The sequence below is a fragment of the Hakea prostrata genome, chromosome 11, assembly GCF_041222555.1.
Source record: "Hakea prostrata isolate BN-2017 chromosome 11, UWA_Hpros_2, whole genome shotgun sequence".
NCBI lineage: Eukaryota > Viridiplantae > Streptophyta > Magnoliopsida > Proteales > Proteaceae > Hakea > Hakea prostrata.
The window spans coordinates 292,194-303,774 of NC_142610.1; the positions used below are offsets into that span (position 1 = coordinate 292,194).

An 11,581-nucleotide genomic window follows, 5' to 3' on the forward strand; every position below is an offset into this window, starting at 1 on the left:
TATGGCACTTCTCAGCAGGGCACTTCTCGATAGAATACTTACTGAGAAGTGTGCCTCATGTTGACAGCCAGCTGTCATAGTGGACTTCTTGAAGACCCTTCATTGAGTGCCTGACAAGTGACTTCACAGCTAAAGTAACTTTGTGAGGAGATCCTGTGTATCTTCGTCCAAACGTCAATTTTCACATTAAATTCCGCATTGAATGCACTGAGATTCATTAAATGCTCTGCCTGCAAGGAAACTTCTCATTCGCTTAAGCCTCCCTCAAGTGTTGTGTTGTCTTCCAAGATTGGGGATTGATGTCGCATCAATGTCAACATGAAGTTGATCACTTGATCCGGTGAGATCGTGTATAGTTGTCTCCCATATCAAGCTCTTGGCTTGTCGATCAAGCTATCCCCCGAAGGTCATCTCCACCCTCCATTAGGAGAGGGAAAATTGGAAGGTTGTAGTATGTTTCTCCACCTCAGAGGTGTGAACATGATACATATATACCAACACTCTTCACCAAGAAGGGTAAGTTGAGAATACTATCTCCAGCCATTAATCTCCTGCAATTACCCCAAGAAGACATTCTTTTCTTCACCTTCTTGGGCATTTACTCCTCTGGATGAGGATTTGTGTTCTTCCGATTTCTGACTTAATCATTGGAGGTGGCTTCCCATCCTTAGAGGCAGCTCACTCTCACGTTTCTTTGTTCTCAGGAACTAGGTCTAGGCTAGCTACGAACCAGTCGGCCCTCAGTCAGATTTTGGTGCAACAGATAACTTGATTATTATAACTTTGAATCTTGATACTTAAATTATTCGTATCCTTTTATTATGCTATATTGTATGGTGGTGTAGATTTGGTCATGAACCTTGGTCCTGTAGTGTATCACCCCATGGATATTCGAGCATAACTAGGTCCGGCTGGGTGGGGTGTGACACCTTCTATAACAACCCCCGTAATTCTATCCCAGAATCCGTATTGCAGGTCCGATAACCCGAAGGTCAAGCTGGAATAAGTTGTGAAGTATCCGGATTGAAGTCCATGATCCATACCCTAAATCCATGGATCTGGATTCTTTTGACGAACAACCTGCTTTGCTAGGAAATTGGACTTCTAGTCAGAGTCAAGTGGTCTTTGAAGATGTCTGGAATGAAGGTAAGACCTCCCCATGTGTTGTTTAGGGTTAGGTTGAGGTTGGGAATCAACCCCTTGAGCAAAGCACCCATGTACTGCAAGGTACTAGGGGGCGGTTGCTTAAGGCAATTGATTGGGCCAATCAACCACCCCAAGCGACCGCCATGGTCTACTTGTGGAAAATTGCCCTAATTTGCCCTCTGTCCTCTATAAATAGCAAATCCCGTCCTTTTAACTCAGTATTATATTTGGGATTGCTGTTGTGGACGGTTAGGAGGCAGAAGACATGTGAGTTGCGAGTTGGATCCTTTTCCCCGTCTGCTTTGCAAATCTAGTTGAGATAAGTGAACCCCCTTCAGTCCATTCTCTTCCTTCAGCTTTGGAATGGTGTAGATCCATCTCCTTTGTGTTGGGATAACCTAATTGTGATTAGTTCTATTCCCTAATCAATGATTTTGAGAAGCACTTGTCCGAAAACAAATCCCTGCATTCGAATAAAGGATGGACTTATTCAAGGGAGATGAATTGGGTTATGGTTCTGTGTTAATTTTAGGTTATTGATGTTGCACCTTTGTTATAGATTTTTTAGGATTGAAATTTGGATTAAGATTATCCCAAAACCGGATTGAAATTGGATGATCAAAAGTCTGAATTTCGGATCTGGAAGACTGTCTGTAACAAGGGCGGTCGCTTGACCCAAGTGACCGGCCCAAGCGACTGGTTGGGTCATAGTGGCTAAATGTGATTTGTGTTTGCTTTGCTTTGATTCATATCCTTAATACATTCTTATAACCGTATGTATAGGTTTTCTCTGAGTCTACTGCAAGTCTCATAATTGTGGTTTGATTGCACTTTAGTATGCTTTACTTAATTACAGGTAAGGCCACACTTTCTTGTTTATATGCAATGACATGCTATATGATGAATCTGTTATTTCTTATATTATTTATCAGTCATATACCTTGTTGTAGTTGTATACTTCATTATAATTCTGTTGTATACCTGCTGTATGTGATGTTTCAATATACTTTATCACTTTATGATATTGAACAACTGATTATGTTATGATGGTGAATGATGTGGTGTAGTTGCGATGGAATGGTATCCAACTAGGTATCTTTACTTGAAGTATCAAAGGGTTGTGGTATGGGACACATGCTCACTGATGCCTCCAGCACTATCATGACTGTTGGATGACATACCTAGGGAGTCTATAATTGCATGGCTAGGTACCCTACATACTATTACCCTTTTGGTAGGGGAATTGAAGCCGAATGATCCGTGACAATAGTGACGTGACTCTGTTTCATCCTACAGCAGTAACCAATCCGTGTGGAGACTCAATGGACCACTGTTGGTCATGCAATGGTAGGGTTGCATATGTTAGGGATGGGATCATGGACGTCCAAGGAGCGGCCAGGGTGTCGTGAGGAGTCATGAGAGTATTCCGCCCCAATAATATATGGATGACCATACGGTTAGGGAGTGGAGTCCAACAGCGGTAGCCAATCCATGAGGGTTCTCATTCCTAGGTTGCGAAGGATATAGAACCGAGTTGGTTGGTGCTATAGGGGAAGTATCTAGATTTCATATAGTATGTTACCAGTATGACCTTGCACATGATTAGAAACTCTGACATGCACCAGTACTCATGCCAATGGTCATGGTAAGAGAGTGTTGACTTAAACCCCAGCCATGGATGCTTGATGAGGACTTGACCCCTTTACCCGGGATCCCAATAGAGGTAACCAGTCCTTGAGGGATCAGAGTGACTAGACCTACCCAGAGGAGGGTTGGTGTTATATCTTAAAGCATGTCAATTGTCTAAAGACTTGCATAGTTAGATCTTAGTAGCATTCATATTATTGCATATCACTCATTTCATATATGCATTGCTGATTACATTGACATATGTATGAGAAATGTGTTATCCTTACTGGAGTTCGTCGAACTCATTCCTTTCTTTGTATGTTATACTAAGCTATACAGATGGTTTCACATCGTCGGAAATCGGAGAGAATTCGTATGATCGAACAATCTCCTATGAAGAGGATGTGGCACCGTTAATGGCAGATGGAGATAACATGCACGAAGCCTCCTGCGGATGCTTAGAGTGCACTTATAGCACCCATTGATGGCCAAAGAAGGCAAATTGCTAGATATTTTGAGGAACGTTTGGAGAAGAACTGGAGAACTCCCTTTCTTGCTATTTTAGAGGAAAAGACCTTAGCTTTAGAGAAAGAATCTGGAAAGAAGCTCATTTAGTTTATTTGATTGCTTCCATTGAACTCGTTAACTTTTGATTATTCATTACATGGATTGGATTTTTTTATTGGAATATTTGGACTCATGTAATCCCTTTGATTAATTATTTGAATTTGCTTGATTATCTATTTCTTGCATTATTATTATTGATGGTAAGACCGTGGATCCTGTGACGAATTGCACCCACGGGTTGTCGGGCGGGTAACTGAGACCGGTGGGTGGGGTGTGACACCTTCTCTCTCAATCGATGATATAGAATATGTGTTTGCAAATCGGAGTAATGATTTACCAAGGAAAATGAGGTTGGCTTGTCTCTTTTCATATATTCCATGTATTTTCAGTTAGAACTATATTCTATCTGTAGGTTTGAGATTACTTTCTACAACTCAAGAAACAATAAATTCTAGGATAATTTGGGAAATCCCTCACAAACCCTAATCCAGAAATATATGTTGTAGATCTAAATATCCAAAGTCAAGGTAGAAGATAGTTGTGGACCCTCTCATTTGAACCCATTGGATCCGACCTAGAACCAATGGAGGTTGATGATGAAGATCGTATTGTGGAAACCCTTGTCGACTTTGAAAGAAGATGTAGTTTGAATGATGACGGACTTGGGAGACGGACCATGAGTGCACTGATAACACTTTTGGAAGGTCCTAAACAATCAAGTAATACACTCTCTTAAGTTTGAAAAGGACCCAAGTGAAGTTTGAGGCTTTCAGAGACCAAAATCAAGTAACATCTTTTTCTAGGATTTGTTTTAAGAGCACCTTTTATCAATCCCTTGTTTAGGTTTTTCTTGGCACTTGGTGATTTTCCAGTCCTGGTTGCAGGTACTATGGAGATCAATGGCAAAAAGATCTTTAGGAAATTTTGTGATGAAGAAGCTCTCTAATATAAGCAACTCACCTTTCAAAACAGGAAGAAAACCCAGACCTGTTCTACTCACCGTTAAAGAAAAAATCGAAAAGATCTTGAAGGTATTCTACTTATGCTCCACTGTTTCATAATTCTCATTCTTTTTCTACTCAACTCATGTGGTTAGTTTTTGCTCTTGAAAAAACCTAGACTTGCTCTATTCTCACTTTTGCTAATGATCAGCGGTTAAGCTGTACTTTTAGGGCTGCAATAGGGACATGTTAGGTCGGGCTTTTGCATTCCCAAGCCCAGCCCTATATGTTCTAATCTAAGCTCATTTTTTCTCTAACCCTAATTTGGGGCCAAGGATTATTGTCCTTGACCCTAAAGTCTATAGGGCCAAGCCAAGCTCATTCCCTCCCTGATTGTCCCTGATTAGGTTGTGTTGGGATGGGTTGGCCCTAGCCCTGATTGCCCTTGTCCCTAGCCCATATTTAAAAATCCAATTCGATTGTAGGAAAGGTCACACATGAACTCTTTTTGAGAATTTAGAAACATCAGAAGGGATCTGATATAATGAAAAGTTTATATTCAAAGTTAAGCCATAGGTAAGTATGTTTTCATTCACAATCATTTGATAAATTAATATCCCTATTCCAAAAAGAAAAAGGTATTTTTTTTGTAATAAAAAAAATGGAATTTAGTTACAAGCATAACTATCTATCCTTGATAAGTTTTTTTTAGATACCACATTGGAGGTAAATGAAAGAAGTCAACATTTTAGGGAACTAAAAATTACTTGGGTTGAACCTCAAGGGGTCCAAATAAATATTACCCAAAAAATAATATAAAAAGTGAACTCATAGTCTAATATGGTCTAAATGACTCAAGGTCAAAATTTAGGCTTATTTCAAGGTTAGTATGAAGATCAAGAATAAAATCAAGGTCAAGATTAAGGACAAAATTAGCATCAAAATCAGGGTCAGGGCAAAAAATCAGGGATGGTCGAGATGGGCTTGGTGGGCCAAAGAGTAATTTGAGGCCTGCCCTTGGCCCTAGTCAAGGCCAGAATATTTTGGCCCTAACCTTCCTTGAAGGCCAAAATCTTGAGCCCAAGCCCTATTTGGGTTTATGGTGGGTGGGTTAAGGCCGCCGGGGCCAAACTTGCACCCCTAGTAATACTTCACAATGGCAATGTTCAATTCCTCAGACTTGAAACTTGGGTTTAATTGAGTTTGAACTTACGGTTCTCTTTTGTAAATTTGAAATTCTAAGATATTTGAATGTGAGAAAAAAAAAAAAAAAAAAAAAAAAAGAGAGTCCTCACTACGAGTATCTCCCATTTTTTTTATTAAAACTGTTGGATAGAATTTCTCCTACATGACGTATTCTTAGATGTCGAAAAGATAAGGCTATTATGCTAATTGTCTATCCTTTCAACAAACACAAACTTTAATTTAAAAAAAAATTAATGTCCTCCGCAAGGGTCAATCCCACGACCTCTCCACTGAGAAGTATGGATCTTTACCACTAAACCAACCCTGCATCCACAATCATGTCCTTAATTGGGAATTTTTAATACCATATATAGGAACCATATTTTTTGGGTTAAAAATGAGAGTCAAACCTCAGGGGGATCCAAATGAAAATTACCCTTAAGTTTTTGTGGGGAAGGTACAGATTCTCACATTTGTTCAACTCAGGTATTTGAAGGTGCAGAGAACCAAGGAAAAAGTCTTGGTCCAGTTTGACAACTCACCAAGTATTTTTGCTTTGAGAAACACAAGAAATATTTCTGAGTGTTTCCGCAAGTAGAACCCTTTATTAGGCGTTTGATAACACTTGCTTCTATAAGTAGGATATTTGAAAATTGTAAGAAAACTTACAAAATTTTCCATTGTTATGTTTAGAGTGCCAAAATCCGTATACCCCTTCTAAAACTGTCTCACTTAAACCCAACCCACACCCAATTTTGCTTTGAGAAATAGACGCAAAAACAAATAGATGGGCCGAAATATTTCTCAAACCAAAAAGTTTCATAAATTTCAATTTATGTTGCAAAAATCATGAAAAAAAAAAACAGTTTTAACAAACAGTCTTCGACCAATTTTTCTGCTCCTCGAAGCAAGAAGCACCAGAAATTGTTTTTTTCGGTGGATCATCAAATGGGTCTTGAGTTCTTATGGAGATGGGCCAAACCCCAACTAACCCCTGCAAAAGAGGAAGTGGACTAGATCATGACTCGGAATAAGGTAGCTCCTCTTAGCCAATGAATTATTTTTTTGCCCATGCAAAATTTTATCCTCACAAAAAAATGTGTTTGGGGGTCCGAACTAACCCTAGCCTATATAAGGTAGTTTTTACAAAATTTTGGCAAATTCCAAAGGAATGTTGTTTTGGGGAAGTGCAGTTCCCAACCAAGCCTAGCATATACGGTGTTTTTTGAGTATTAGGTAGGATTTTTAATGTACATCAGCTATGACTGCCCTCACCATCCTTGTTTGACCAGAAGAAATCCATGTTATTGGTTGTTTGTGCTCTTCATTTGCTTAGTTTGGTTCTTCAGCATCAAGCTATGAGGTTTTCAGTGTACAGAACTGATCTTTTTCCCTTCCTAGTTCTTAAATTAAGAAATTAGATAGATCCATGCTGTAATTGTAGTTGGCCAAAGTAGTTTCACCCTTCCCAACCTCAATTATAAGATGAAAATAGAAATGGATTATAATACATGAAACTTGACACATAAACACCGACTATAATGGGAAGATTTAGCTCTTATTTTCTAGATTTACTTATCCTATGCTTGCAGATCACTTTTAGCCATATAGTTATGGGCCTTAAGTTTCAGGTATTGTAATCCATTTCTACTTTCATCATATAATTGCAGGTTGGAAGGTGAAAACCAACTTGACCAACTACAATTTTTTTGTTGGCATTTTCCTTGGGAGGAAGAGAATGATCACAACAATAGGAAGATTTAGATCTTATTTTCTTGATTGACTTATCCTATGATTTCTTTCTTGCAGATCACTTGAAGCCATATATTTATGGAGCCAAACCATTTTGTTAATTGGCTCATTCAACAAATTGCCAATGCTGAGTTTTCCAAAGAGCGATTACATTTTTTGCCTTATAAATACAAGGTATTCACTGTTCTTACTAAACAAATTTTGAATCCTTGCTCATCTGCTGTGCATTGAAGTGATTAAACCTTTTCATCTCAGTTCTTCAATGATATAGAAGATGTTTACATCAATCGGATATACACGTATCAGAAGAAAAATAAAATAAGTTCTTGTGGTTTTCTGAATGCATATACCCGTAGGAACAGAAGAATGGTTCACAACTCTGGTTTTACGATTGTTGGGTCATTAGTGTCACACCCCAACGATCTCTGTAACTCCCAGAGACGAGTCTGAAACCGTTAAACCTACCTATAAAATGTCATTTTGAGATGCAAGAACGTCTCCATCAACCCTAGCTAATGTGAGGTGGTTTGGTACGAGATGGGTATCCATCTGCATCTCCTCTAACAGCCCCTACTGTTCTTCCATCCATTATCTATAGCCTGACAGCTATGTTGCCAAACCATTCTGCTAATGGTTTCATCCTGGTAATCGATAATGCAGAGTTTTCGATTGAACAATCTCACATCTTCCATTATAACTACGGGGTATACTGTTTTCATCGTCAATCCTTGCTCAATCTCATCTTTAAATTTTTTTCTGCATAAAAATGTATCTGAAATTCCCATGTGAATTAATTTTATTTTTTCTTTTTTGGTGGATTCCATCTTAGTGCTCAATTTTGTCTGCATAAAGATGTATATGAAATTCCCATCTGAATTAATTTTTTTCCTTTCTGGGTAGATTCCATCTCAGTCAATCGATGATAAAGAATTGGTGTTTGCAATTTGGATCAATGATTTACCAGGGGCAACGAGGTTTGATTCTCTCTTTTTCATGTATTCCACGGTTTCCATGTATTTCAATTTGAACCATATTCTTTTTCTATCTCTGAGATTACTCTCTATAACTCATGAAGCAGAAAATTATAATTTATGTATAGTGCAAACTGGCAAACAATCTAACACCAAATACAAGCTCTCTTGCATCTAATAATTCTAGGGTGAATTTGTCCTTATAGTCTATCGGTTAGTAACAATCCCTTGACCCGCATTTTTTGGATACCTCAACTTAACAGTTGTCAAAATTGCGACAGATGCTGCATATTGGTGGATTCTATAGTGGTTGAAAGTTGTTAACTTTGTTGGATACCTCACTAAATAGGGGGTGAGAAAACAACATCACCATTATTAGGTGAAAACTCATAATTGTTCTGCTTTTGTAATGTTACCTCCTCATGTCACCATTTGGCTTTATTTATTACATATGATTGAGTGAATTAAAAGTGGAAAAGTGTTAACCAAGATGTAAGTGGTAACAATGATCCTTTTTTAATGGTGATAATTTTTACTTTAGCTATTCGTAAGAAGCTAGCAATGGCATTAAATTGCCACCTCTGTTTGGGCATAATTAAGCATATGGTATTAATTGTAGGTTCATAACTATAAAGATTTATCTTTTCTTTTATATATATAATGGTTTATGTTGTATTACCCGCTGTTCAGCAGTTGAAACATATAGGTGCCTTTATTTGTTTAAGTATTTATTGCAGGCAATTTATTACTTTTCCTATGTTTATTCTATCTCTTTCTACAAATTGTTGAGCAGGGATTTTCCATATTTATATGGGGACTTCGTCTTCTATTCTGCTTGTTTATCCATTGTAATTGTTCTCCTTGTTGTAGTGGCTTTAAGAAAGTGAGTTCATGATCTAGCCTATTGTTTGACTACAACAGATAGTAGAGCTTGGTAAGAGTTGCTATATAGTATGTGAAATGCCCAATGCATCAGGCTCCATTCAGTGCGTGTGTGATCTGAGGAGGGTCATAATGTTTGTAGACTGCTATCACAAATATTTACTTCTATGTTTTTAAGAAATCTATCTCGCTGCAAAGGAAGGACAATTTGAGCTCAGTCCCGGTTCGCTTGATGACGGCGAACTACTCTATTCGGAAGCAGGGGACTGAGGTCGACTCCGATCGAGAGGAAAGCCTGTGTGCAGGACTTCTAAGTCCGCACGCCATGTTCGCAACCCGAGCCTCTCAATAATATTAAAAAAAAAGATTTTTTTTAATATTATTACCCCGACAACATTGTATATGAGCCCCCGGGAATAAATCCGCCATTTTTAGGAGTCAGTTGGAGGATCCCGTGGTATGTGAACTGCTTGAATCAGCTGCAAGAGTTGTTCAACTTCCTCAGACTATTAAGGTGGTCCAAACATCAGTTTAACACAATTGTTTGATTAAGAATTTTTGTTCCTACGATGTACCCACCCTCATTGGAAAACCAGAGAAGAAGTCCTTACTAGAATTTTAGCATTTTGTTATGATAAAGTTCTTTGGGTAGATGCACATTTTATTTGTTATGTACCTTGATTGCTCTATCTTATATATCCTGTGTGTTCTTATCACTGGATTTCATATCAAATAGTGGTTTAGAGGTGATGCAAGTACATACCTTGGACCAACACAAAACCATTTGGATATCCAGACGGAGATGAATCTGGTGTCTAGTTTGATTTATATTTCAGTTGAATATCTTACTTTATGTGCTGTTTTGTACTATCATAAAGAGTTTATAAGTAATAGATGTTCTATGCTTGGACTTTAATTTGTGTTTAACTGTTTTATGTGGAAGCCCAAATTGTCTGACAACACTTTTATCCATGTTTTCAATAGAACAACTCATTCTGAATTCATAACACCTCATGCTCGATGCATAACATCAATCGAAGCCCCCTATGCAGTTGGCATGAGGTTCAGAATGAAGGCTGAAGCTGAAGAAGACAAACCTGAGCAAAAGTGAAAAAACCACTTCATTATGGATCTTTTAGATGCCTATGTCATCTTAAATTATTTTAATGAAAATTCTTATTTTTTCTGTTGGCAAATCAGATTTGGTGGTAAATTTTTGGCATGGAAGATGTAGATCCTATCAGGTGGCATGGTTCAAGATGGTGATGCCTTAAGGTTGTTTTCTCTTCCTTTTGTGTGTACCTTCACTAAATTTTTTGGATCAAGGCTGAGAAGTAACTCTTTGATATTTTTCCTCTGTTGTTTTTATGTAGGTTCAGTGGGATGATCATTGATCAGTCTACTGCAGCAGCTTGACCAAACAGAATATCTCCATGGAATATTGAACCTGTTGCAATGCTTCCTACTGTACCTCGATCAAAGAGGACATATCTTAGTTCTTCAGCTTCTGCTGGGGATGGTCAGTAAATTTTAAGTGCCTCAATTTTTGAACTGAAGAGGAAAATACTAATAGCTTTCTTTTGAAAATGGTCAATGCTCTCCTAAGTTACAAACTTCAACATACTCACTTTATGCTTCTTGCAATGCAGCATCTTTCCATAGTAGAAGTCGTCCATGTTCAGGGCTCAATGATCAATGTTGGAAGGACAAAGTCTAGTTACTCTACCGGCAGTCGGTGCTATTGTTACTCGTATGATTTTTGGTGTCGACTTGGTCATTCAAAATTGAATTTCCCACTTAATTGGTTTTCAACACCCGCAGTGGGCACTCAACCATGTTACACGGCAGTTTTGTGGCCTTCACTATAAGTAACTTATGGAGGGAGAACCTGCACCCATTTTATACCAGTTGTTGGCCCAAGTGGTGATCTCTAATCCCCCTGTTAGCAATAGCATTAAACTGATTTCTTGTGGACAGCAGAGAAAATGGGCCAGAAGTGAGTTTTGGGAAGTACAAATCCAGGAGATTAACGGTGTTTTCTTTTTGAATCCAACATTGGATTCATCTCTCAGTTGAGTCACTTGTGGTTTTGTAAAGATATGTGATTGATAAAAATGTAAAATCACGTGTTGCAATGGATTAGGGATTGAGCTGCTTTCTTGCAAAAGAAATGTGATTGATTAGAGCTTTCAATATGGATAATGTTAAGAACAAATTCCCAAAAGGTCAGAGTCGAAACGGAGCAAAACTGAGTAAAGTTGCTGCCAGCAGCAGCCTTGGTCGATGGTCCTTGGTTGATGGGATCGACCAAGCAGAATTCAGTATGGGCAGATTACATTGCTTTGGTCATAAGTTCTTCATTTGAAGTCCAATTGATCCAAAATTCGAAGGGAAACTTCACACAAACATACTAAGACTATCTAGCATGAATTACACATCATCCAAGGTAAAAAATCATAACTTTCTAATTTGGAAACATGACTTCTAAATTGGAAACAACATGATTTT

General features: G+C 38.2%; 1 long non-coding RNA gene across 1 annotated transcript; it reads left to right on the forward strand.

Moving 5' to 3' along the window:
- The first annotated feature begins 8,943 nt into the window (after positions 1–8,943).
- On the forward strand, positions 8,944–11,253 carry LOC148999491 (uncharacterized). The gene is made up of 3 exons (XR_016170821.1): positions 8,944–10,348; positions 10,447–10,592; positions 10,723–11,253. It is a non-coding gene; the product is annotated as an uncharacterized LOC148999491 (long non-coding RNA).
- The last annotated feature ends 328 nt before the right edge of the window (positions 11,254–11,581 follow it).